The sequence below is a fragment of the Myiozetetes cayanensis genome, unplaced genomic scaffold (genome assembly GCF_022539395.1).
Source record: "Myiozetetes cayanensis isolate MyiCay16 unplaced genomic scaffold, myiCay2020 scf5-8, whole genome shotgun sequence".
NCBI classification, from domain to species: Eukaryota; Metazoa; Chordata; class Aves; order Passeriformes; family Tyrannidae; genus Myiozetetes; species Myiozetetes cayanensis.
Window position 1 is genome coordinate 108,969,181 of NW_026087742.1, and position 10,977 is coordinate 108,980,157.

Below are 10,977 nucleotides of genomic sequence, written 5' to 3' on the forward strand. Positions count from 1 at the left end.
AACAGCCCAGAAACCCGGGGTTGATTGGCTAAACTGACTATATTAGTAGAAGCTTAATGAACTGGCATGTACAATCTTGAAAGAGGAAGATGGGCATGATACAACAGCCCATCATGTGAACCTCTGTTTTATGCAGGTTATTGAGCAGATGATCCCTAGATGAACCCTATAAGGACTTTCCAATTTAAATGTTCATTATTTTTACCACTTACCCTTCAGAGAAAAATCTGATCAGATAAACCATCCTTAGGTAACGTCTTATATACTATTTTCTGTACAGTATAATGCAAGTGTGTGGTGGTACTCACATCTGTGCTGTGTGTGAAAGACTGCCATTATGCCATTTATCATCATTGTATAATACATCTCTATAGTTTATACTCTGATTGAAATTGAATACATTTTTTGCCTTATGGGAAAGGAGAGAATGCACCAAGGGAAGGACAAGTTAAAAGTGAACAAGTGCTTTTAAAGCTGGTGTGTATCTCTAAGACATAACTTTCTAGAGCAGTAGAGATGTATTTGGTAGGTCAGCACAGTGGTCCCAAGCCTAGGAGTACCAGACACTTTCTCTGAGGTATTCCCAGTTACAACAGTCCTCTGCTTGTCCTGGACCATGAACAAGGGCGATGCTGAGTTTTGCAAGCTCTGTGGCAGAGCTCAGGATTCTTGCATCCTTGGATGTCACAGCGGAGCCACAGGGCAGAGCCCTCAGTACAATATAACACTGCGCCTCCCACACACCCACACAGGAGATCGAGAGGTCTAATTCCAGGTCTGCAAGCTCTGACAGTGCCCCTTTCAGCGCTATTGCAATTACACCTGTTACACCACCTCCCTTCATCCCCACTTAATGTATTGTGGCACTCGCAGTGGTGTTGCAACGACAGCTGACAGATCCCCTGCCTTTGCAGCTCCGCTCCTGTCGGGTTGCAGGTGCTTGCTAATCGGATAATGCTGTTGTTTTGGTTGCACTCGTGTTTGCCTCTGCTAAATGACAAGCAGTAGCTTGTGTTCTGCTTTCTGGTGCTTCCCTTTCAAGCTTCACAGTTGTACTTGCCGTTTCACCTTTCCACACGTATCAAAGTTGTTCTCGCTGCTTTGTGAAACAGTGGCAGTTCAATCACGGGGAAGTGGCATCCCTGGCAGTGCCTGGCACCCGGCGGCCCTCATTAGCCTTTCAGGGAGGCAGCTCTGAAACTGATGGCAAACAAAGGGCAGTCACCTGAAACTGGTTCCCAATTTGGTTCCTGCTGATTGATCTGCCAGCTCCACTGGGGAAAAACAAGTTATGCTGGATGTCACATATTTGCGGGTCCATCCCCTTCATCCCAAGAGCACTTTTAGTGAGGATCCAGGAAGATAAATGTAGGAAGAGAGGAACCCTCACTCTCAAGCAGTGGATGTTTCTGTAAATCACACTCTTACTAATGAGCCCAGGTGTAAATGAGGTACTGCTGAAATACACAGTTAGACACACTGATCATCGGGGGAACTCAACAGGAAGATTTCAGCACCAGAACCACAAGGTTAAAAAAGAAAATTTCTCATTATAGACTAATTATACTGTACAAAACTGAGAGTTTAGACACTCTTCTCTCAAACAAATTTGCTCACCAACACCTGAAGCCTAGAGCAGCTCCAGCCTCTCTCAGGTAGAGCTCTGCCCCTCACACCATGTAGTCAGGGCTTGTTCAGGGCTCTCACAGCAAGGTCTGGACTTTCATATAGCTCAGGTGCCTGGAAGAACCCTGCCAGGAAGGGTGGCAATCAATAAATTTCCCTCATGCTTGAGATCAGAGCAACGAATATTAAAACTTAATAATAATACAATTTCCCACCTTGGCAGAGATAAAGGACTTCTCATTTAGTGCAAGTTGGAAGAGCCTGTGAAGTGCAAGGCTCAGTCTCTGCCCACAGAGATAATATCCAGTGAAGTGTTAAGCCCAGCAGCAAATCTGAAGCAACTGCATTTCCTAGTGGGTCACTGTGGGGCACCAAGTGTCCATCTGACTTTGGCAGTGCTTTGAAGATGGAGCTGGGAAGCAGCTCCAAAATACAGCCAGACTAGAGCACGGAGGTGTTGGAGGGCTGTGTGCTGTATGAGTTTACTTTGCTTACTTTAGAAATCTTGCTACAGGTCAGCTGACAGGCTTAAAAGATTAAATATAGGGAACATGGAAGGATACCATGAAAAACAGATCAGATAAAGGACTGCTTCTTGGTAGGAAAATGGGAAAGAACACAGTCAGTGGCACTTTTTGTTGGTTTTAGTTGTGGGAGTTGGGAGCTGAGAGTAAGAAGGGAAGAATATTTCTTCAACGATGACATGATTTACATAAATGATCTACCAAAGACAAATGTTCTGCATAAGGAGTCAGGGAGAAAAAAAATCCTACATATTTAAAACAGACTTAAAAGAAATAATTAGCCTTGTTAGTCTGACATATGAAAGAAACCCCATAACTTCAAACTGATCAGCTCTTGACACATCTTCATTTAGCATCCTACAGGCGTGTAGAATGTCTCCTATTGGGCTATAGAAAATAAAGATACATGGCAGTCTCTGCGTGGGTGCAGAGATCACACTGGGCAAGGCAGAAATGAACAAACACATCTGTAACGTGGTGTCTAGAAGGCATCACAAAGTGTGTGGCTGGAAATGCCACAGTAAAGCAGACAGAGGAAAAGTGCACACAAAATCCAAGGGAAAGGGGGAAGCCTTTTCTAGAAGGAATGATAACAAGATAGATTAGATGAACAATTTAGAGAGCTTCCAACCAGAAAGAATCACAAGTTCAGAGTGGAAACTTTTCCCACCAGAGGGGGAAAAGCCGGGAGGTGAAGGAAGAAGGTGAAGGGTCTTTACAGGAAAGATGGGAACAACATCAAGTGCAGTGAGAAGACAATCCCTCAGCTTTTAAGGCTCTCACTTGTGAAAACATACTTTGACAGTCATAGCTAACCATGGCCTTGCAAGCAAGCACAGGACCAGAAAAATCAGGAAGTTTTGTAGGAAGATTAAAACTTCCCATGCCAAACTTTCCAAAGAGGAACATTTCTAGACTGGGTACCTGTCACTTAATGCACTAAAGTCAATGAACTTGACAAAGTAAAGCAGTAGGCCATGAGGTGGCATGTACCTGAGCTGTTAGGCCCAAGACCAGAAGGGTACACATGTCACCAAAAGCTACAATAGCTGGTAAAAAGCCTTCCCAGGAGCAAGGGACTAACTGCATCTACATGAAAAGCACAGGGCTGTTTGCCAGAGACATAAAGGTATGTCACAGAAAAGATGAGCCCTGTTCTTACTGCCACCTGCAATTTTTCACAAACCTGAAATTAAGGGATTAAGCACTGGAGAAGAGGGGTGTAGATAGCATAGCTTGTAGCACATGAAATGAGAGAAGGTTCTGTAACAGTGTGCTGGTTTGGGCCGGGGTTAAGAGTTAGGTTTCTTCACAGTGGCTGGTACGCAGCTGTTTTCTGGATCTGCTGAAAACTCTGTTGATAATATGGAGATGTTGTTATTGCTGGGCAGCACCTGAACAGTGTCAAGGCCTTTTCTGCTCCCTGTATTGCCACGCTGGCAAGGCGGTTGCAGGTTCATGGGAAACTGGGAGGAGACACAGCCGGGACAGCTGACCTCAAGTGACCAGATGGATATCCCAGACCATATGGCACCATGATCAGCATATAAACCTGAGGAAAGAAGGAAGCGGGGGGATGCTTAAAGTCATGGCATTTGTTTTCCCAAGACACCGTTACATGTGATGGAGCCCTGCTTTTATGGAGATGGCCGAACACCTGCCTACCCACAGGAAGCAGTGAATTAATTCCTAGTTTTGCTTTGCTGGTACACATAGCTTTTGCCCTCCCTATTAAACTGTCTTTATCTCAACCCATGAATTTTCTAACTTTTACTCTTGCAAGTCTCTCCCCAATCCCAATGGCAGGGGAGTGAGTGAGAGACTGCATGATGTTTAGTTGTCAGTTTGGGTTAAACCATAACAAATAGCAGGGGAGAGGAGGGGGCACAGGAGAGGTACCAGGTCTTGCTTTGACCCTTAGGCAAGATCATGGACAGCAGGAAGAAACACAATTCTTCCATGAATCAGTTTTTTTGTCAGGATTTTATCAGCCACTGAAGAAGCAAGGGATGTTCCAAACCAGAGCTCCAGCTGGGTGTGAAGGTGAAGACATCAGCCCTGGAGAGCTCACAGCCCTCCCTCAAAGAGACAGAAACCCTTAGAAATTTCTGTAGTTTGACACAGTCCTGCTGGAGGCTCCAGCATGCACCACAGGCACCACAGCTGAGGCTGCCTTGAAATAACCTTCCGGAGTGCTTTGAGAGCCAGAGACACTTCACTGAGTTATTGTAGTCGCAAGAGAGTCTTGCAGGAATGAAAGGACCCATTGATGATGTGCCATGCCAGGGCAGGCAGTGATCAGAATCCCAAATCAAGGAGGACATTGAGGCAGCCAGGAAGACACAACCCAAACCTCAGCAGAGCCAGATGTCAATCCCAGACAATTTAATTATGTCTGGAGGAATAAACCACAAAGCCAGTAAAGCCTGCTGATTATAAGCAACAGTGAACAAGATGACAATGAAAGGGGTAAACAGGGAAATTTAGAAATCGCAAAGGAGGTTGAAGTAGGTCAGCATGCTCACACCCAGCAATGCAACTCAAACCACTTACTAAAGAAACTGCATTGCTCAGATACAGAGTAATTATGAAAGCTAGAGGGGTGGATGTGGTCCCTTTCCAACCTTACCCATTCCGTGATTCTGTGATTCTGAGGGGACAAGTATCTGAAACATTTACAAGCATCACCATTCAGTATTTCTTCCTCCTTCCCCTCCTTCAACCACTACAATCAGGCTCATGCTACAGGCCAAAATGCAGCTTTAAATAAATTATAGGACTCTGTCAAGCTGTGTCAATGACTGTAAAATGTTCCATGGTCTCTGGTTCCCACCTTCTCAAGTGTCTATTTCATTAGAATGACCATATTTTTGCTCTTAAACTCTAATCCATCAAACAGTGTGACATCTGCTGATGTGCAGCACAGACTTAACATGCTTGGTGAAGCTTAGAGGATGATCAAGTGTCTCTGCCTTTGGAAAGCTGCTAATCTGAACAAACAGAACAAGAACAGGATGTTCACAGGGAAAACTGAAGAGAGGATAGGTGGCGTGTCACCCCGGAAATACAGGCTCGAGTAGCTGTACTCTGTACTGAGCTTCACATGAGGCACTACAAGGATTGGGAACCAGTTTGGAAAGACATGCCAGGCCAGAGTATTTCTTTTCAATGGTCAGTTCCTCACTCTGTAGCATCCTAGTAGAAATTGCACCTCAACTACTGCATTACAGAAAAGGAAAAGGCAGGGAGTAGCACCTTGGCAGGTAACCGTGAATGCCTTTAGAAGTAGGTGGATAGTTTGGAAGAAAAATAATGTCAATTCAATATAGCAGCCAGTGTACCACCTGGTAATTGTCAGTGGTTTTAGCTTCATGAGATACAATCAAATGATTTGGAGAAAGGAGAAGCCTCTCGTGTGAACACAGTAAGGCCTAATGTGCTGTATCTCCAGCAAAAATGGAAGAGTAGGGAAAGAAATGCAGCCAAAGAGGAAATTCTGCAACAAAAACAAACCCTCAAAGCACAAGATGGTGTAACCGACCCCCCCTACATGTTCCCAACATGAACATTCAGTCATTTAGGGAGTATTCATGGAAAGTGTGGGCACAGTGTTTCCCACGATGCTGAAAAGGAAGGAATGGAAGGGGGAGTGTGGGAAAGCGCTTTGCAGTGACTCTGCTCACTGACATCCACGTGGAGAGAGAAAACAGCCTGGAGGTTCCAGGGTGGACAGTGAGAAGAACCTCTGTGTCTGCCCTGAAGGGCAGTCAGGTGGGGTCTCTCCATCTCAAGGCAGCTGACTGAGGGGCTCAGATCAGCCATGTGAAATCCCTCCTGCTCCCCATGGCATCCCTGAGTGTTTCAGCAATGCTCATACCCAAGTACCCCAGCAAGGCTCCTAAGAAATAGTTCATATCTGAGGCATAGGGGATCTGTGGAGTTAAGTAAACTCTTTACAGACTTTTACTGTCAGGCTGTGAGCACACATTACCTGCAGCTTTTTTGGGTCCAATATGCTGTGGGTGATTGGTAGTCAGGATTTTACCACAGTCAGAGTATCACTGTCCTTTCCAACTACCACAATCTGACTTCTGAAAAGGCCTCCATCTGTCTCCCATCAATTTACTAAGTTGTGCCATATCCCCATCTGGCTATTGGCTGGAATTTTGTTTTGTTTTGTTTTGTCCCCTTGAGTTATTCAAGGAGGCACAGAGCTGGCTGAGTACATTAGATCATTATATGTCTCTTAAAGTAGTTGTTGGATTTATTTGAATAGGGATTAGCAAGATTAAGAATGTTTTCTTTACATGAGTAACGTAGCCTACAATTTTCAAACGGTAATTTTGTCCATTATATTGATTTGTATTTAAAGGACTTTGATGTTTTTTACTACAGAATGAAGAAAGGAGTTAAGCAACACTGCTGTGAAAACCAACAGGTTTATAATTTTGTTTAAGACTGAAACAACAGATGCACAAATCCCATTGAAATTCAATGAAAATTGACCATGCATCTCTGCAAGTTGCTTGAAAAACTCATTTATAGAACTTCCAGAAGTAGCTTTACACACAATTGGTGTTTCCTGTCAAACATTCTTCATACAACTCCACATATTCTTATTTTGGGGTGAAAAAAAGTTGAAATTCCTGACACAGCATTACTGGCATGGAAAAGTGGTTCAGCTCTTCTGAAAAGTGCTTCAGTCCTTTCCTTATCTGTCCTTGTCTCTCTGAAGTGCTGCACCTCATTTTAGCTATCTGTGGTGCTTGGATCAACAAAGCACAGAAGGAAGCCTCAGTCTGGTTTATCTGTCTATCATCTCAACCCCAGCACCAGCCACATCCATTATTTTATCCTGTACCCTTCCAAAAGAAACACCTGAGCTTCTGTAGGTCTAACGAGCTTTAAATGATCCAGCCAAGGTTTCTTTATCAGAAGGAAGTATTTGGATGGAGGGCTGGCTACTCAGAATCCCATCACATTGCTCCATCAGCTTCATGCCCAGCACATCACAGCTGGCATAACACCAGCAGCTGATACAGGCTTATTGTACCTGAGGTTGCTTCAGCATCTCCTAGCTGTCCCTGTGTCTAGTTCAGGGAGATGGACATGGTTTATGCTGTTAACTCACTTTGATATGAACCCAAGGAAAGTTAAAGATGATTCCAGTCCTTTCTCCCTTTAACGCTTATGGAATTCATCTGGGTGTTGACCCCTATATAAGACCACTACACTTTGCTGTTTACGTCCATCCCTGGGGCTTTACCCACGCTTGGAATCAATCCTCTGACATGGATTGGGTCAGTGTGCAAGCACTGACTGCATGCAGCCCCCTTTTACACTCTCTGGCACAGGGGTGAGCTAAAGCAGCCGCTCACTCCTCGTTTCTGCACTGGCATTATCTGCTTGTTTGCAGACAGGGCCTAAGCTGGGCTGTCAGAAAGGAATGCTTAATTATTTGCTTCCTGTCTCCTGCACAAAGTTCTGCATGAAAACCATGGGATTTTATTCTTCTTGCTGGAGGGAACAGGATGGAGGAAAATGAAGTGCTTAGAAACCCTTTTCTTTCCCAAACGTGCTTTGTCTGTTCAAATTATATAGTCATTCTCTGTGCGCACTTACCTGGAGAAAAATAGCAACAATAACAACTACGATTATAATACCTTAATGAAACACTGTAATACTGATTAAGAAGTGTTACAGTACAGGTTCTGTGTGTTTGCTAAATGGCAGAGGAAGCACTCATGTCTGTGTGCTGATGACAGGTGAGTAACAAGAGCTCAGCCTCCTCTCAACATGCAACTACCACCAACCCTAGAATCTGTAAGGACTGAAATATAAAGTATTCAGCAATTTGTCCTCTCTGTCTCTTTGTATGTATATCCTTATACATGCAGAGTCTCCATAGATAATATTTTTGTAGGAATACAAGCAAATATCCTGCCCCAAAAGTGAAACTGAACTGCAGGTCAGCAGCAATCCTTTCAGAGGATTTTCAGTTGGCTACTTCTCTGCCTTTGAACAGGTCTTTGGCATACAAATCCTTGGAACAGAGGCATTTACAAGTTTGGATCTGAGGCATTTTCTGGTGTGTGCTCTGGATATTTCAGGATCTGTGCCATCACAGGTCAGTACACATCTCATAAAACCAACACTGCTGTGCTTATGCATTCACAGCACAGCTCAGATCTGCACTCAGCTCCTTGTATTGACAGGAGATTGTTTTTTGGGTGCCTCATCTACAATAATGCTCACAGTTTGCCTAGACTAACCAAGAAAACACTGAATAAGACATCTACTATTTTAGTCCCAGGTTCTTTGCGCTAATATGAAAGAAACCCTGACATTTTATGTCAGAACAGGAATCTGTCTGAACCTCTTTGTCTAAAATTTCCTCTCCTCCATTGACGTGCAGTGTTTTGCAATCCATGTGATTGTCTTTGTCCTATCCAAGGAGAGACTAGGCTTCAGCAACACTGCAAAAATGTAATGAATTTTGAGAAAATTATTCTGAAAGCAGAGAAAGGAAGCTGAAAAGCACTTTGAGATGTAAGCTGTTACGTAAAAGGTAGGCTGGTATTTTTATTATTTTATTAGTCATTGCTGTTGATAATGATGAAAATGCTTGCCTGGCTTCAAAAAGGTCATAATTTCTGCTGCAATACAATCCCTTTTTGAAGACTGAAATCTTTATCCTTCCATGTCTTTTTGATTAACTCGAGTTTGCTAAGTAAGACTAACGCAAGCCATTGTTTGATTTTGAGTCCGGGTAACCTTGACAGTTTTAAAACTCACCATCCACTTTAACCAAATGTGACAGAGGGCCAAAGATGTCCAAAACAGACATTTCCTGTGGGTTGCATGAAAGCAGGAAGGTGGATGGAAAAGATCTTATTAAGGTTCCCAGATGAGGAAAGGGTTACAGCGTGAGCATAACTGCTAATACATAGTACAAAGTCCTCTTAAATGCTTAGCTTTAAGCCATGTATATGTAGAAAACCAAGTCTCTCTGGATTTTGTCTTCAAACCCTTCTTTGTTATTCTGTCTTGATAGCAAAGCCAATAACCTCCCAAGTAAAGATTTGAATTGTAGATGGCAATATAGCCTGTGCTGGCATGTAAAATGAAACTTCGGTGTTATTCATAGCTCACCAAGCCTAAAGGGTGTGGTATGGCTTTACCTGAAAGCTGCCAAGTTTTCTCCATGGTGGTACAACTGTTGCCCTGTTTTCCTGTGCAGGGTTAGAGGTGTTTTGAATGCAGTTCATTGGTTTATTCTTGTCTTCACTTTTTTTTGACCACCTCTCAGTCTCCAGCTTAACTCAATCTCTTTTTGCTTTGCCTCATCAACGTCTACTTTTTAACCCGTTTGGCTCATGATTTATGTGCTTGTCCTTCACCCAGTGCCAACTCCTCTCTATGACAAGTTATTGTGTCTGTGAAGACACTGATGTGGGTTCAGCTGCAGAAGAGAGCTTTATATAACAAACCCAGAAATTATTTATTTCTAAAGCTCTTCTGGAAATTGCTTGCCAACAAATTTTATTTTTTTTTTCCTTAAGAGAATGGTATTCAAAGTCCAAACCTGTCCCTTTTTAACCTCTGTTAACCTCAGTTCATGAAGCATGAGACTGTTTAGTTCTACATGCTGAAACTAATTGTGAGGCAGCCAAACTCACTTATCTCTGCCCTCTCTATTTCAGAGGTGACTAGAATTTGTTGAAATTAAACCTAAAACTAAAAGGTTCAGCAAATATTAATTTGTAATTTATAGGAAATTAGATTGGACTGCATTTCAGGCATTTTTTCATTTCTAGTTCTAGTCTTAAAAATGTCACAGACCCAAAGTTTGTAGACACAGCACTCTCTGAATGAACAGGGAAGAATGATTTCAGAGAGTAAATTAGAAATTCACATATGTGCATAAGCCCTGTGGCCCTGTGTGTCTGGACCAAAAGGCTTAGTACAGTGCTTCCATGCTTCCAGTCTACCAGCTGAAATCTGTTTGACTCCAGAGCTCCCCAGTGAACTTCCTGCACATCCCAGTGAGGGGTTTCCCAGCGAGCCACAGACAGCTCATGTGGCCACCAGTGATTTATTCCCTTCCCATTTCTATGGACAGCACGAAACACCTCTTTGAGCTGGGGTTGTCCAGCCATTACAGCACGATAATAAAATCAATAAAATATTGATGTGAATTAACGTTAAAGGAAAAAAAGAAAAAAAAAAGAAAGAAAAAAAACCACGAAAACAAACCAAGCTGAAGTTCCTGTCATTCTAGCTGGGCCATAAAGCTGTTTTTCTGTGCGATGCTGGCCATGGGGGAGCGGGCGGGCTCCTGCAATCTGGACCCGTGGCACTAGATGGCAAAACAGCGTCAGTTTTGGAGGCGCAGCCCGGGCTGATGCTCCCACCTCCCCCCACTCCGGACCCCTGAAAGAGGGTGGCTGCGGGCACAGCCGTGGGCACAGCCCGTGGGCACCTCGAGGAAAGTGGGCTGGACATCCATCCCCCTGCCCTCCATCCCGCCTTCTAACCACAGGGAGCCGGCAACCGCAGAGATCGCGCCCTAAAGATCGGATGCAGCTCATAAACACCGTAGGTGAGGAGACCACAGGGGCCGGTATGGATGTAGAGGTGGCTGGTTTCCTTATTGCTGTTGCTGGCGTTTGTTGTTCGGGCATCAGTTGCCCTCAGGATCTCGAGGTCCTGTGCAAGACATGCAGTCCTCACTCCAAAAGGGATTATCCAGCAACTGGGTGGCAAAACTTGTCTCCTTCTTAAACAAAAAGAGATTTACATTTAAAAGTCTCAAGTGGGAACACTT